This window comes from Nerophis ophidion, linkage group LG01 (genome assembly GCF_033978795.1).
Source record: "Nerophis ophidion isolate RoL-2023_Sa linkage group LG01, RoL_Noph_v1.0, whole genome shotgun sequence".
NCBI classification, from domain to species: domain Eukaryota; kingdom Metazoa; phylum Chordata; class Actinopteri; order Syngnathiformes; family Syngnathidae; genus Nerophis; species Nerophis ophidion.
Genome location: NC_084611.1, coordinates 41,389,794 through 41,401,200, shown reverse-complemented (window position 1 = coordinate 41,401,200; position 11,407 = coordinate 41,389,794).

The following is an 11,407-nucleotide window of genomic DNA, read 5'->3' as shown; positions in this document are numbered from 1 at the left end:
TCATGTCCGAAAAGGAGTAGGAAGAAGCAAAGCTTATTTAATCCTACCCGTCTCCCCCTGATCTTTGAGGGCTTTAATTGCTAAATAAATGAACTCTCCTGAAGGAATCAATAAAGTACTATCTATCTATCTATCTATCTATCTATCTATCTATCTATCTATCTATCTATCTATCCATCTAAATACTGCATATTTCAGTTTTACTACAAAAAACAAAGTTGTCTTTGACAGAAAAGGCATAAAACCTTATTTGTTTTACTTTATATCAACCTCAAGTTGATATAGAGATTTACTGTAAGTATTAAATAATAATAAAAAAATAATAATTTGACTTATTTTTAACATTTTAGTGACTGAGACCCTCTAAGCTCCCCAGAGGCCCTGAGGATAAAAAAAAACAACATATGTTTTGTTATGGTTTGAAAATTAAAAATATCAAAATGGCCCCCACATGCTAAAATGTTTCTGTGTGTGGCCCTCTGTGGAAAAAGTTTGGACACCCCTGGATTAAGGAAAGCAGACATGACATTTGTGTTGGTTCAAAATAACAATATGTTGTTTATCCAAAATAACAAATATACTGTATATATATATCCCTCTCTTCTGCAGTTTTGTCATCGAAGAGAGAAAAAAAAGTTTTAAATTCGACCTTTTTGAGTTTAATTCATGTATTTTTATTTAAAAAGAATGGTAATATTGTAGAAATACTTAAATCTTGTTTATTTGTTCAAAAATTTATTTTTATTTTCACATATTTATGTATATTATGTTTCAAATGATCATTACTCTTATTATTTAGGAATAATGTCAGTTGCGTTACCTGTGTGTCGCACTAATAATGTGTTTACTTGTGTGTCGCACTAATTGTGTGTTACCTGTGTGGCACACTTTAGTGTGTTTACTTGTGTGTCACACTATTTGTGTGTTTACTTGTGTGTCACACTATTTGTGTGTTTACATTTGTGTTGCACTAATAGTGTGTTACCAGTTGTCACACTAATAGTGTGTTACCTGTGTGTCACACTAATAGTGTGTTACCTGTGTGTCGCACTAATTGTGTGTTACCTGTGTGGCACACTTTAGTGTGTTTACTTGTGTGTCACACTATTTGTGTGTTTACATGTGTGTTGCACTAATAGTGTTACCAGTTGTCACACTAATAGTGTTATCTGTGTGTCACACTAATTATGTGGTACATGTGTGTCGCACTAATTACGTGTTACCTGTGTGTCACAATAATTGTGTTTACCTGTGTGTCGCACTAATAGAGTGTTAACTGTGTGTGGCACTAATTGTGTGTTACCTGGTTGTCGTACTAATAGCTTTACTTTTAACATCCTCTGCGCAATGTCATCGCGCCCGCTTTAACACCATGCTATCCGCGTGCAGGCCGGACGCATGCATTTCTCTGCTTCTGTCATCTCGCGTACGAAATTGCAAGGCATACTTACTCAACAGCCCCACAGGTTACACTGAAGGTTGTGATATAAACAACAAACACATTTCGGGAGAACATCCTCACAGTATCACAACATAAACACAACAGAACAAATACCCACAATCCCATGCATCCGTGACTCTTCCTGGCTATATTATACAGCCCGCTAGCACCAAACCCCGCCCCCCAACCCCGCCCACCTCAACTGACACATAGGAGGGGAGGATGTTTCGTGCTAGCGGGGTGTATAATATAGCCAGGAGAGTCATGGATGCATGGGATTGTGGGTATTTGTTCTGTTGTGTTTATGTTGTGTTACTGTGAGGATGTTCTCCCGAAATATGTTTGTCATTCTTGTTTGGTGTGGGTTCACATTGTGGCGCGTATTAGTAAGAGTGTTAAAGTTGTTTATATCACAACCTTCAGTGTAACCTGTATGGCTGTTGAACAACTGCCTTGCAGTCGAGTACCTGTATCTGCAGAAGCCACATATGACATGTTGCTGGGCTGGCAAGCGGTTAGTACATGTTGTAAAAGGTGTCAAAAACAGTGGCTTCATATCTCGCCTTAAGTTTTGTTATCTGGGTGACCATCAGCAGATAATAGCGAGAATAGTTGCTTTGAGAATTCGGGATCCTCCCGAAAAACTTGGGAGGGTTGACAATCGTAATGCTCTCAAGCGGCATCCATATAAACAGTCGCAGGCCGCACTAACATTAAATTATCTTATCAAGGTGCAGGCCGCACGTCTAAGACCCCTGATGTACACATAGCACAAAGCAAAAAAAAAAAAAAACTCTTTATGCTGTGTTATTTCATTTTAAATTTAAAATGAGTTTTGTGGCTCCCATTGTCTTCTTTATTTTGTGAAACGGGTCAAAATGGCTCTTTGAGTGGTAAAGGTTGCCGACCCCTGATCTATGTGTTACCTAGTTGTCACATTAATTGTGTTTCCTATGTGTCGCACTAATTATCAGTTACTTAGGTGTCGCACTAATTGTGTTATTTGTATGTCACACTAATAGTGTGTTGCCTGTGTCGCACTAATAGTGTGTTTACCTGTGTGTCGCACTAATAGTGTGTTACCAATTGTCGCAGTGATTGTGATTACCTGTTTGTCGCACTAATAGTGTGTTACCTGTGTGTCGCACTAATTGTGTGTTACCTGTGTGGCTTACTTATTGTGTTATCTGTGTGTCACACTAGTTGTGTGTTACCTGTGTGTCTTACTAATTGTGTTTACCTGTGTGTCACACAAATAGTGTTTTACCTGTGTGTCACACTAATTCTGTTTCCTACGTGTCGCACTATCTATGTGTTCGCTAATTGTCACACTAATTGTGTTTCCCATGTGTTACACTAATTATGACTTACTTAGGTGTCACACTAATTGTGTTATTCGTGTGTCACACTAATAGTGTGTTGCCTGTCTCGCACTAATTGAGTGTTACCTGTGTGTCACACTAATTGTGTTTCCTATGTGTCGCACTAATTGTGTGTTACTTGTGTGTCTTACTTATTGTGTTATTTGTGTGTCGCACTAATTGTGTGCTACCTGCGTGTCTTACTAATTGTGTTTACCTGTGTGTCACACAAATAGTGTTTTACCTGTGTGTCACACTAATTCTGTTTCCTACGTGTCGCACTATCTATGTGTTCGCTAGTTGTCACACTAATTGTGTTTCCTATGTCTTACACTAATTATGACTTACTTAGGTGTCGCACTAATTGTGTTATTCGTGTGTCACACTAATAGTGTGTTTCCTGTCTCGCACTAATTGAGTGTTACCTGTGTGTCACACTAATTGTGTTTCCTATGTGTCGCACTAATTGTGTGTTACCTGTGTGTCTTATTAATTGGGTGTTACTTGTGTGTCTTACTTATTGTGTTATTTGTGTGTCGCACTAATTGTGTGCTACCTGCGTGTCTTACTAATTGTGTGTTACCTGTGTGTCTTATTAGTTGGGTGTTACCTGTGTACCTTACTAATTGTGTGTTACCTGTGTGTCGCACTAATTGTGTTTACCTGTAAGTAGTACTAATTGTGTTACCTGTGTGTCGCACTGATTTGTGTTTCCAATGTGTCGCACTAATTTTGTTTCCTCTGTGTTGCAATAATTGTGTTTCCTATGCGTCGCACTTATTGTGTTTCCTATGCGTCGCACTAATTGTGTTTCCTATGTGTCGCACTAATTGTGTTTCCTATGTGTGGCACTAATTGTGTTTCCTATGTGTCGCACTATCTATGTGTTACCTAGAGGTTGGACCAATTGTGTTTCCTATGTGTTGCACTAATAATGTGTTACCTTGGTGTCGCACTAATTGTGTTATTTGTGTGTCGCACTAATAGTGTGTTACCTGTGTCGTACTAATTGTGTTTCCTATGTGTCACACTAATTGTTTTACCTGTGCGTCTTACCAATTGTGTGTTACCTATATGCCTTACTAATAGTGTGTTACCTGTGTGTCTCAATGTGTTACCTGTGTGTCTTAATGTGTTACCTGTGTGTTGCACTAATTGTGTGTTACCTGTGTGTCGCACTAACTAAGGGGTTAACTTAGATTTGTGTTTTCGCTGAGTGTGTGGCTGACGTTTGAGTGGGATTGTTGCTACATTCCTTTGTCACGTATACTTTTATTTCCTGTCACTTCACTTCCTGAAGTTTGCTTCTATTATTGAAATTATTATTTCAATATAAAAAAGGAATAAAAATAATATTAATTAGTTGATTGTTTGGGATATGAAGTGTACGGCTTAAAATCAAATAATTCTTGATCGAAATAAACGTTTTGTTGTTGTCGGGGTTTTTGTTTTAAAAACACCAGTGTCTTTAAAAATTCTGGCTGTAGTTATAAAGTTTTTATAAAGTGTGTGCATCCTGCAATAAACGCCAGTTTTTGTCATGGCAGATAAGAGAACAGTCCCCAGGCAATACCATGACGCTAGCTCGATAGCTAGCCAGCTAACGTCTTTACATTCAAGTGGTACGGCGGTGATGATCATCGCTTTATGACAACATGGAATACAAAAATAAATAGGCCATTAAAGCTTTTTTTGTCCCCCCAGTGCACATGAACACAAAACGAGGGCCCGCAGAGACGTGCCACTAACCCATTTCCATCAGCACTGTTAGCATAAAGTTTGCGTTAATTCCTTCGCCAACTTCTTGAAGATTTTTGGTTGATTTTAAAATATCTGAACATGACTTGTGGTGATAACATTAGCTAGGGGCTATGTACTTTAGCACGTGCTAATGGCCTGTTAAAAGAAGAGTTGTCATTTCCGAGTTCCGAGTTTCAACTGGAAAGTCGCAGAGTCAGAAAGTCGGAGAGTACTCACCACCCCAGGGTGGGCTTCCAAACACGTCTGCTCTGATTGGAAACTTTAATCGGAGCTCCTTTCATGTGATTTGCAACGCTAACATTCGGCTAGCCTGCTAGCTAACAGTGTTTCAGTCCGTGCAGTGGGTCAGAAAGGTTCGGAAAGACCAGAAAACAACGGTAATGTCAGACTTTCCCCTGACAGTTTGTTTGTGTTTTAGTTTTTCCTCTGCATTTGTCTTTGTTTCCTCTGTATGTGTAGTATTTCCTGTCAGCGCTTTTATTTTGTCTGTTTCCTGTGTTTCTCCCTGAGCGCTTTTTCCCTTCAGCTGTGGCTGATTGGCACCTGGCCACACCTGGTGTCAATCAGCCCGTCCTATTTTAACCTGCCTTCACATCCTGTCTGGGCTGGATTATTGTCGTTGTTCCATGTCAAGTAGTGTTGCTCCTGTCGTGTCGTATCTTTGCAGCGTAGCGGTATTTCGTTATCTGTTTGTAGCTTACTGTTTTTTGTTCCCTGCTTCCGATTTGTTCCCGGTTCTGTTTATGCAAGCCTCCATGCTAAGCCCTATTTGTTTTTGCTAGCTCCCATGCTAAACTCATTTTATTTTCTAGTTGCCATGCTAGCTCTTTTTGTTTGTTATCCGCCTCGTGCGCGCTTTTTGTTGTACCCCTTTGGTTTGTTATTGTTTTAGTATTTTTTATTAAATCATGTTTTTCATTCCATGCCTGCCTCCATCTCTGCATCTTGGGGTTCGTCACAAACTCAATCTGACAGGTAACACGTATGTCGATGTCAAATTTGTAGCCTTCATGACCAAAAACATTGGGTAGCTCTTTCTCAAAAAGAGAAATAGTCGTTGAATATTTTGTATTGTAGTCCAGAAAAATGTGTTCCTAGCTTAGCTTCTCACATTTCTCAGGACTCGCGACGTTAACATTTTGGGTTTGAAGAGAGAGAGAAGCAAAGACTAGCCTTGTCCTGTCTTGTTAGCTTTGTTTTGCACAATCAGTCAACCCAGTTTTAACTACAGGCTACTGTAGCGCAATGAGTCATGGCCTGAGAAACTGAGGCTAATCAGAAAAACGGCCAATTTCTGATGTATTTCTCACAAATAGTTTTTGTGTAATTATCCTTAGTGTTTTGGTTTTTGCGTGACCCTGCAAGGTTAACATTCATGGGTCACAGAAACTAAGGCTAACCAGAAAACAAGGCTAATCCGTGGGTTCGAAAGTTACTTTTTGTCCAGATAGCTCGAGCTTATTCTTACATTAGTCAACGTGCTTCTGACTCGTAGCAAATTTGGTAATGTTAGCGGTGCACATCATAGCCAGAAAAAAGCTACAGCTAACGCTAATAAGAAAAGGATCAATTTAGATTCTTACTTTACGGTACTTTTTTGTGTAGTTAGCTCAAGCCTAATCTTACATTAGTCAACGTGCTTCTGACTATCTGACTCGCAGAAAATTTGGTAATGTCACCGCTGCAAATCATAGCCAGAAAAAAGCTAAAGCTAACGCTAATAAGAAAGGGTCAAATTCTATTCTTTCTTTATCGTGCCTTTTTGTGTAGTTAGCTCGAGCTTATTCTTACATTAGTCAACGTGCTTCTGACTTGTACCAAATTTGGTAATGTTAGCGGTGCAAATCATAGCCACAAAAATCTAAAGCTAACGCTAATAACAAAAGGGTCAAATTCTATTTTTACTTTACGGTACCTTTTTGTGTAGTAAGCTCGAGCGTATTCTTACATTAGTCAACGTGCTTCCGACTATATGATTCGTAGCAAATTTGGTAATGTTAGCGCTGCAAATCATAGACAGAAAAAAGCTAAAGCTAACGCTAATAAGATAAGTGTCAAATTCTATTCTTACTTTACTGTACCTTTTTGTGTAGTTAGCTCAAGCTAATTCTTACATTAGTCAACGTGCTTCTGACTATCTGATTCGTAGCAACTTTGGTAATGTTACCGCTGCAAATCATAGCCAGAAAAAAGCTAAAGCTAATACTAATACGAAAAGGGTCAAATTATATTTTCACTTTAAGGTACTTTTTTGTGTACTCAGCTCGAGCTTATTCTTACATTAGTCAACGTGCTTCTTACTATCTAACTTGTGGCAAATTTGGTAATGTTCCTGCTGCAAATCATAGCCAGAAAAAAGCTAAAGCTAATGCTAATAAGATAAGGGTCAAATTCTATTCTTACTTTACCGTACCTTTTTGTGTAGTTTAGCTCGAGCTTATTCTTACATTAGTCAACGTGCTTCTGACTATCTGTTTCGTAGCAATTTTGGTAATGTTACCGCTGCAAATCATAGCCAGAAAAAAGCTAATGCTAAAGCTAATACGAAAAGGGTCAAATTATATTCCTACTTTACGGTACCTTTTCGTGTAGTTAGCTCGAGCTTATTCTTACATTAGCCAACGGGCTTCTGACTATCTGACTCGTAGCAAATTTGGTAATGTTACTGCTGCAAATCATAGCCAGAAAAAAGCTAAAGCTAACGCTAATACAAAAAGGGTCAAATTCTATTCTTACTTTACCTTACCTTTTTGTGTAGTTTAGCTTAAGCTTATTCTTACATTAGTCAACGTGCTTCTGACTATCTGACTCGTGGCAAATTAGGTAATGTTACCGCTGCAAATCATAGCCAGAAAAAAGTCAAAGCTAATCGCTAATAAGAAAAGGGTCAACCTATATTCTTACTTTACCTTACCGTTTTGTGTAGTTAGCTCAAGCTTATTCTTACATTAGTCAACGTGCTTCCGACTATCTGATTCGTAGAAAATTTGGTAATGTCACCGCTGCAAAATCATTGCCTGAAAAAAGCTAAAGCTAATAAGAAAAGGGTCAAATTCTATTCTTGCTTTACTGTACTTTTTTGGTTAGTTAGCTCGAGCTTATTCTTACATTAGTCAACATGCTTCTGTCCATCTTATTCATAGCAAATTTGGTAATGTCACCACTGCAAATCATAGCCGGAAAAAAGCTAAAGGTAACGCTAATAAGAAAAGGGTCAAATTCTATTCATACTTTACGGTATCTTTTTGTGTAGTTAGCTCGAGCTTATTCTTACATTAGTCAACGTCCTTCTGACTATCTGATTCGTAGAAAATTTGATAATGGTAATGGCAAATTTGGTAATGTCACCACTGCAAATCATAGCCGGAAAAAAGCTAAAGCTAACGCTAATAAGAAAAGGGTCAAATTATATTCATACTTTACGGTACCTTTTTGTGTAGTTAGCTCGAGCTTATTCTTACATTAGTCAACGTCCTTTTGACTATCTGATTCGTAGAAAATTTGATAATGCTGCAAACCATAGCAAGAAAAAAGCTAAAGCTAACGCTAATAGGAAAAGGTTCGAATTATATTCTTACTTTACCGTACCTTTTTGTGTTGTTAGCTCGAGCTTATTCTTACATTAGTCAACGTGCATCCGACTATCTGATTCGTAGCAAATGTGGTAATGTTACCACTGCAAATCATAGCCAGAAAAAAGCTCAAGCTAACGCTAATAAAAAAAAAGGATCAAATTCTATTCTTATTTTACCGTACCTTTTTGTGTAGTTAGCTCGTGCTTCTGACTCATAGCAAATTTGGTAATGTTACCGATGCAAATCATAGCCAGACAAAAAGCTAAAGCTAACGCTAATAAGATAAGGGTCAAATTATATTCTTACTTTACGGTACCTTTTTGTGTAGTTAGCTCAAGCTTATTCTTACATTAGTCAACGTCCTTCTGACTATCCGACTCGTAGCAAATTTGGTAATATTACCGCTGAAAATCAGAGCCAGAAAAAAGCTAAAGCTAAAGCTAATACGAAAAGGGTCAAATTTTATACTTGCTTTACCATACCTTTTTGTGTAGTTAGCTCAAGCTTATTCTTACATCAGTCAACGTGCTTCTGACTATCTGACTCGTAGCAAATTTGGTAATGTTACTGCAGCAAATTATAGCCAGAAAAAAGCTAAAGCTAATGATAATTAGAAAACGGTCAAATTATATTATTTTACCGTACCTTTTTGTGGAGTTAGCTCGAGCATATTCTTACATTAGCCAATGTGCTTCTGTCTATCTGACTCGTAGCAAATTTGGTAATGTTAGCGCTGCAAATCATAGCCAGAAAAGAGCTAAAGCTAACGCTAATAAGAAAATTCTATTCTTACTTTACCGTACCTTTTTGTGTAATTAGCTTTGGCTTCTTGACATTCATGGGTCAACAGTCGGAGAAGCTAACGCTAAACCAGAAAATGCGACTGTTTGTAAGGTACTTTTTTTTTCTAGTTAGCTCTTGCTTATACTAACACGATAGTCCATTTGCTTCTGAAGACGTAGCACAGTATGCTAATAATGCTTGCGCTGCACATCATTAGGAAAAGCTCTGGCTAATCAGAAAAAAGTACCCATTTTTTACAAGTTAATCTCATTGATTGATTGATTGAAACTTTTATTAGTAAATTGCACAGTACAGTACATACTCGGTACAATTGACCACTAAATGGTAACACCCCAATAAGTTTTTTTAACTTTGGTTCCACGTTAATCGATTCATGTCTCATTAGCTAACTTGAGCTGATCAATGCTAATGAGCGGCCTGATTTGATAGCAAATTAGAACCTGGCAACCACGGACCTGTTTATATTCTCAGTTCCATTTCGAAAGTAATGGAAACAATTGTTTTTATGAACAGGTCGATACATACCTTGCCACTAAAAAAACTCATGTACAAATTCCAATCCGGCTTCAGAACTAAGCACTCCACTGAATGCCTTCTCTCTCTGACTATGCGACTGTGAATTGTTCCCGTTTGCGGATTACTCGACCCTGCTGGTATCCGGCAAGGACAAGTCACACGTGGAAAAAAAATCCTCAGTGCCGAACTCCGTAGAATTTGCACCTGGCTCAAATCTAGACTCCAAACATCCCAGAACAAGCTAGTCAGGTTACTTCTAGACCTCCACCCCAGATCACACCTCACTCCTACCCACTTCTCCAAAGTGGGCTGGCTCAGGGTGGAGGACAGAGTAAAACAACTTGCACTGAGCCTGGTATATAAAATTCGCTACACCTCCCTGATACACAAGTGCGACGAAACTTTGTTTTCAGCACAAACCCGTTCAAGATTAGAAAAACAAACAGTGTACAGGGTTACAGAACAGGAATGCTGATGGGTCGCCACAAGGCGCCCTGTAAAAGATGGGGAAAAAGGTAAAACGCTGGGGAAGGATGAGTAAAAATATACAATCTAGACTGGGCTCCTAAGGGGGCCCACTCTGGAGTGGGGAAAAAAACCCTCCATAGCAAAGCACATATACATATTACAACGTACATCTCCAGATATCTAGCAACAGAGGGAAGGGAGTGCGGGGTCATGGTGGTAGGCCGCAGCTGACCATCCTTTCATCACCCCTATGGGATTTGCGTCGAGGGTGTTGGGTTGGGGGGGTGTTGTGTGTATGTGTGGCGTATATTTTTTGGATGCATGTTTGTATGTAAGCCTGCAGTGTGTCTCTGTTCCGCGGCCTTGATCTTGTGCAGTCGCTAGTCCAAAGTCAACAACAACAGGTGTGTGTCCATGAGAGACAAAAAGGACAGTTTGTTGTGTCTTCGCTGCACTGTCCTTCGGGAGAGTCTCCGAGCCAGGGAAACAATCCAAGTTAGAATGTATTGTATGCGAGTGAAAATAAAATTTGCTTTTCACTCTAAATTATCCATGACTGGTCCTCAAAAACAAGCTAATCAGGTTGTTTCTAGAATTCCACCCCAGATCACACCTCACTCCTACAGCACTTCTCCAAAGTGGGCTGGCTCAGGGTGGAGGACAGAGTCAAACAACTTGCACTGAGCCTGGTCTATAAAATCCGCTACACCTCCCTGATACCGAAGTACATGTCAAACTACTTCCAGAACGTAAATGACCGCCATAACCAGAACACCAGGGGGAGCTCCACAAACCACGTTAAACCCAAATTCCGATCTAACAAAGGTCTTAACTCATCCTCTTTCTATGCCACATCAAAATGGAATGCACTCCCAACATTGAATAATCAAATGTATATACTTGTTCTTATGCTTTCTGAGCTCACTATGTTCTCTGCTCGCTGTACATATCCTACCAAGTCAGACCTACACTGTTTCAATGTCCATTTTTCACATGATATCATTGTAGACGACTGAAGTGCTAATATCAACCAAACCTAACCCCCTCTACATCCCAGCCCCCGGATTGTAAATAATTCAATATACTCTGATGATTAACTTGTGTGATGACTGTATTATGCTGATAGCATATATTTGTACCATGAATTGATTAACGTGGTCCCTGACTTAAACAAGTTGAAAAACTTATTCGGGTGTTACCATTTAGTGGTCAATTGTACGGAATATGTACTGTACTGTGCAATCTACTAATAAAAGTTTCAATCAATCAATCAATTTTTGTTAGGGATGTCCGATAATGGCTTTTTTTGCCGAAATCCGATATTATCCAAATCCTAATTACCGATACCGATACATACAGTCGTGGAATGAACACATTATTATGCCTAATTTTGTTGTGATGCCCAGCTGGATGCATTAAACAATGTAAAAAGGTTTTCCAAAATAAATCAACTCAAGTTATGGAAAAAAAAATGCCAACAT